Genomic DNA, 6,884 nt, shown 5'->3' on the forward strand with positions numbered 1-6,884 from the left:
TTATCTTTTAACCAGCCGTTAAGTACATTTAACCGACTGTTACCTAATAACAGAGGGTTATCTTGTTGTTCAAAACTCTGTTAACTTTTAACAGGCTGTTAACGTGACGTTAAGTTAACACACCTAAGGACCGCCGCTAACCTTTTAATAGTGTGGTTAACTCGCAAATGGTGTTCATGGCTAACACTGCTTTCATGATGACAGTTCAGCAAAGAAAGGATAGGGTGTATCGTGGACTGGACTTCGATGTTGGAAATTATTCTGACGAAGAGTTACATACGAAACTGTATCTATGCACATCATAGGAACTAAAATACATGTTGTACAAGTACATGATGCCTACGTTTCATCTTTTAACACTTGTGGAAAGGTTTATATATGCTTTACTACACTAAATGTGTGAATTTCTTCTGTAAATATTATTCAAACAAACATTTCAAAGAATATAACACGTACACCCTATACCCACGTATGATATGATATTGAACAAGGCTACATGTGGATAATTAAATTAGTTTCATGAAAACATATCCGAACGATTACATTATGATACTGAAAGTGTAATCGGCGGGATATGGTGATTGTGTATACTCTTATTCTACCGACCTTCACCTCAGAGAAATTGCCAAATACACTCCCATCTTAAGATAGAGAAGAAGCCAGAAATGCCGAATATTACCATTGTCGTTCTGCGTGATTTTGCGTCAGTCATGGCGTCACGCAGCACAGAAACTTGACAGTTTCGTGTAAACACATCACATTCCTGTATTGTATCTATTTTTAATTTCCTATTTCTTGCTACTATGCTCTTTCCATGCAAATGGGTGTCTGAAAATTTGAGAAAATGCTACACAGTGTAAAGTCTGAAATTTTCTTTGTTTACATTTCAAACAGGTGTTGTCTTTCGAGCACAGCAGTTGTTTCCACCCCCAATATCTTTCGTTTCACGTTATCTAGACACTTGGTATTGGTGCCAAAAAGACCAGTTGTAATTAGATTCTAAAATGTATGAGGAATTCAGTAGGGCTGGGACGAGTAGGAAACAATGGAATTGAGTACCCGCATGTACGTACCCGAATCGGAATCGAGTACCCGGAAATGTAAGAAATACATTCGGGTCAACTTTCTGAATATTCAATCACGATTTGACAGAGATTATTGTAGAAAACTTGAACAGTTGGTAATAAGACATTAAAACTGACCCCAAGCTATTTAATTTACGTCTGTTTAACCAATATAGAGAGTAACACCATTACTTACACTCCTCGTTATAACAACGAACGTTTTGTTCCTGCTGCTACTGTAACTTAACTACTCACTGCTCAGGCACAGATAAATTACAGTCATTAAAACTATGCTCCATTAATTGGGCAATACCAATGATGTACAACCCGTGAATTTCCGGGTTAGAATTGATCGTCAGTAACCCATGCTTGTCGTATGAGGCGACTAACGGGATCGGGTGGTCAGGCTCGCTGACTTGGTTGACATATGTCATCGGTTCCCAATTGCGCACATCGATGCTCATGTTGTTGATCACTGGATTGTCTGGTCCAGACTCGATTATTTGCAGACCGCCGCCATATATCTGGAATATTGCTGAGTGCGGCGTAAAACTAAACTCACTCACTCACTCACTCAAAGATGTAAATGTGTGTTACGTCAAAAATGAAAAAGACCAGCTATTGTCTGCCCTTGTCATTACAGAGCTCTCTCCCTTTCAGGATACTCGATTCCTAGAAATAGGACTCGAATCCAGCTGTACCGGACCCGGATTCGAGTACGCGAGTACCCGTCCCAGCCTTAAAATGCAGTGATTCGTGAATATGAAATACAAGTGATGTAATTGGCGTTTCAATACCGGCCTTCGCGAAACGTGATTTTGTAAACACTATCCAATAGGGCGCAAAGTGCACTTGGGCGTTCGTGTGAGTGTATTTATATACATATCTGAACACGATTCCAGGCTTATCGGCAACTTTTCAGAATTATTAGTGATTTTATTAAAAACTGATATCATTGTTAATTAATATGCTATTTTTGAAAGTCTATACTCCAAGTAATTATCCGATTTTGTTTTAATATGTCCGTCTGGCATCCCTTCCCATAGATGGATTTTAATTATATTTTTACTAATCATTTCAGCAATAGGCTTAATTTCTTTTTTCATTCTTCGAATGTTTTAATTGAAGCAAATCATCTTTTAAAAATGCTGTATTAATTCATGAAAACTTAGTTAGCATAAACATTGCTCTCGCAACTGATGTGTAGGAAAATAAACATAACATTATTATGTATCTATTTCTGTTGTGAGTGATATGCAGGCCTACTTCGTAGTCACTTTGATTAAATGCTATATTTGAATATCGAAACCTTTTTTGTCGCAGCGAACACAACACTATCTCTTGTCATATTACACGATAATATTTGGAATTTTTAACTTATTTTATAACAATATCTGAATGCTAATGTTATACACTGATAGGTTCATATAAGGAATACTATGGCACAATAGTATTTCTGTGCCGAATCGTTGCAGCGTTCTATAATACACTTATGAAATATAATATATGTTTTCCGACCGTGAAGTCATTAACAAGAATTATGCATTTTCTGCAGTCACTTGTGAATTGAACTAAATGAAGGTTCATCTGATTAATGAGTATCGAGGAAATTATGTTCATCTATAAATTAGACGCAGCTTCATGTTTTTCAAGACATCTTTCCGGAATATGCGTCTGTGAAGACGCTCAGATAATGACGATTTTGCACAGTATTATTCATGAGATTCTTGTCAGAAGTAAGGTCGGATAATAGATCGATTTTATTCAGCAGTGTTGGCCCTGGGCCCTATAGTACGATTACAGTTTGATTACTTGCACGTGGTGCTAGTAACATATTAAGTTTCTATTGGTATTGGATGCATATTTCAGATAAAAGCTATGGTATTAATTACACATGTACATTGTTTGATGTTACAAGATTTGGCAATGTGCGTTCATACATTACAATTTTTGACAGACTTGGCAAATAATAAATAAATGATATTGATAGCATCTTCACGACTTGGCCATACAGTCATGACAATTTAAGGAGTGAAAAGGGATCGATAGGTCTTGTGGGAATTCAAAGATTCATTAAGACTGTAGCCGTCTAAGCGTAACTCTGTGTGAAATATTTATACATTTTCTATCCACTGACAACATGCTTCTAATATTAATATTATTTTCATCGATTCATCATATTTTATCTATAGCTGTGCTGTCAATTATAACTAGTACATACAAAATATGAGTGTCATGAGATGACTGGTTATTGACGAGACAAATTAACACTGTCAACATGGGCATTCAATATTGTACATCCCTCACTTAACTACAATATTGTATTCATGAATAATTATTCGTATTCGTTACCTAATATTCGTGAGATGTATTATATTCGCAACATAATGTATTCGTTACAGCCCTATTTTCATTAAAATGTCTTTTCTGTTGTCGGAATTGAAGTAAGTCCCACACAGAGCTGGGATCATATGTCTTTGAAATATAAATTATGCAAACGTCTGGAACCTTGTGTTCCAATACAAAACGTTCGTAACGCTACGACATTCGCGTTTCCATTTTTGGTAAACCGGAAGTAAACAGAAAACGGAACTATGGGATATATGGAAGCTAACCAGTGACGTTAGGCGACGTTAGCTAACGGCATGACTAACCATGTTCTGAACAACGCATATTTAACGTTCGGCTACCTAACGGCCGGTTAAGGATTTAACCGCCGTTAGGAGTTAACCGGCGGTTAAGATAACCGAGTATTGAACAACCGGGACCAGATAGATAGTTAGTTAACCAACTAAGTACGTTTCCACGAACACCATCATTTTCTAATTTGTGCAACAAACCTTTATGCCATGCCCTGTAAAAAGCTTTCGAAATATCACAAAACAGCATACACTAAAGGTGGTGATTATCTAGGACTGAGCATATATTATGATAAATGTCTATGTTGAGATGTAGTAGAATGACTAGCAGTAAAACCTGACTGGAATTTACTTCAAATGTTATGTTCATGGAAATGGTCGTGCACATGCTTTATTACCATTATTCTTTCAAGGATTTTCCAAAGGATAGGTAATATTAAACTAATAGCTCTGTAATTAGTTGGGAGGGATGCATTTCCTTCTTTCAAAATAGGAGTAACATTACCCGTTTTCTACAATGTAGGAAATACAGTCACTCAGTGATATATTATACAGCAAACAAAGAGGTTCAGCTATAGATGTACAAATTCGTTTTAACACTCCCATGCTAATGCCATCAGGTCCACTAGATTTGTTTGCTGGTAAGGTCTTATCAGATACCTCCTTTTCGGTTACAATGACATTTGTTATACATTATATATACAAAATATTCATTTAATGTTTCAGCTTTATCCAAATCTTCAAAACCTGAAGGGGAATGGGTCCCGATGAATTAGTAACAACCTGATTGAGTAGCCTGGAGTGATAAATAGTTATCAAAAATAGATTAAAAGTTTCCCTTGGCTATTCTTTTCAGATAATATTTACTTTATTCCTTTGCTTTTTGTATTTAAATAGCTCAGAAGTATTCAGAGATCGAAATGCTTTTTTCCTTAGACGTTCTCATTTCTTTTAAGTATGTTACGAGGGGCGTTGAAAAAGTAGTCAAACTAACTATATCCTCGATGTCCAATATTTGAAAAACAGCTTCCATTTTATTTTGAAGGAATCATTAGCAAAGTCATATCCAAAATTTCATGTGGGTAATGTGGTTAACGAGATATTAGTCATCAAAACATTGGGGTATTATGTTTCTTGCAAATTTGCAGAAAATGGAAAACGATCTCCCATTTGGTATCTAGTAATAGTAATAGTCCGCTTATATGGCGCTCACATCCAGGCACATTGCCTGCTCACGGCGCTACGTACATTACTATCCCTGATCATAGGACACTATCGTAGGGACTGTACAGCCATGCTGCATGTTAGGCGCAATGAACTAAACACTCACATTGCCAGCACATACTCAAGGGGACCCATTTTACAGCTGGGTGAACTGAGTTAGTGTAGATCTAAGTATCTTGTCCAAGGATACTACGCAAATGTGCCCCATCTCGGGACCCGAACCTAGGTGCCCCCTCGAAACAGGCCCTTCAGCGTGATAGGCAGACGCCTTACAACTGCACTATTGCGCTATCTCTTGGATAATGGTATACCCTCAGATAGTATCATATAAAATATGTTCAGCGTAATATTGGATGACTTCCCGTCATCATCAACATTCAAAGATTTGGATTGCTTGATTTACATTTAGACGGGGACTGAGGACAGACACCCTCATTTTAAATTTTCAAAAACATTGTGTCCAGATATACAACATATTGAGAGCTGACACTTGTGTGACCATTCAGTATTTAGTTTGAACCCTTGACACCATGTATGAATAAGTGAAAACTTTAGGATGAGTTATATCCTTATGATGACGTCAACTGAAAGGGGGTTGGTAGTGTCTCCAAAACAAGCCCTTTCAGTAAACATGAATGGGGAGTCACTTGAACAAGCGATTATAGTTTAAAATTGCTTTTTTGTGCAGTTTAATATCTAAGTTTGACTTTTACCAACATACAACATGTTTTTTGCATATTTTGTTTCAATTGGTGCAGGGGGATTCCCATCAATACACCTTGATATAAAATTGGATCAAAATCTATTAATTCTTTCCTGAGTTCGCGGCTACCAAGCTTGGCGTGTGCAAAACTGTTACACCTTCGCTGTGACCTTTAAAATGACCTCAAGGTCACAAAATTCAAGTGGTGTCGGTAAATCTCGTCAATAAACCTTGGTACCAAATTTGAACAAAATCCATTATTTCTTTCTCGAGTTCTTTCAGTAAACCGAAGAGGTAGTCATTTGAAAAAGCGATTGTAGTTTCAAATTGCCTTTTTGTGCAGTTTAATATCTAAGTTTGATTCTAGCCGACCTCTACCAATCTCAAACATACAAAAATGTTTCTTGCATATTTTGTTTCCTGAAGTTTAATTTGTGATGCATTTCATTGCTAGTCAGCTAGGCTATTCCATTTGTCCGAACCACAACATACGGAGACAGATCATTTAGCAGACCGGGTGCTGTACTCTGGAATTGATTACCTGAAAATGTCAGAAAATCGGAAAATATCAACAGTTTCCGATCGTGTCTCAAAACCATCCTCTTCAAACGAGCATTCGACTAAGCGCACATGAGCAGGACTCTGGATATGTAGCGTTATACAAATGTCTAATTTGATTTGATTTGATTTGTTATAACCGTTAGAAACCCATCCCCACCCCACCCTACTTTATATTTATACATATCAAAACCTCAAAAGATATTTGCAAAAAGACATGATACAGAGGACAGTTTATATCGATTCTATGTCAGGACGAATATTATTTTCGTCATTTGGTTAAGATTTGTCAATTCTTTCTTGGGTTATCGCGCTAACAATCTTTATATTGGCAAAACCCTCAGATTTTTGCTGTGACCTTGAAAATTATCTCAAGGTCACTCCATTTTACTTGTGTCGGTGAATCTCACCAATATACCTTGGTACCAAATTTGAACAAAATCCATCATTTCTTTCTTGAGTTATCGCGCTAACAAGCTTATTTGATGTATGAAATGCAACGAAAAACAAACACCCGCGTATTTACGAGTGATTAAAACTGTAAATTACAATTTACGTAAATATTTATTACATTTTACCGCAACGAAAAGTATTACAATTTACGTCAATTTTTATTACAATTTGCGTATTACAATTTACGTCAATTTTTATTACAATTTACGTTTTTATTACAATTTACGTCAAGTTTATTACAAT

Source organism: Haliotis rubra, unplaced genomic scaffold (genome assembly GCF_003918875.1).
Source record: "Haliotis rubra isolate DU_JTF1 unplaced genomic scaffold, ASM391887v1 Scf775, whole genome shotgun sequence".
In the NCBI taxonomy this organism is placed as follows: domain Eukaryota; kingdom Metazoa; phylum Mollusca; class Gastropoda; order Lepetellida; family Haliotidae; genus Haliotis; species Haliotis rubra.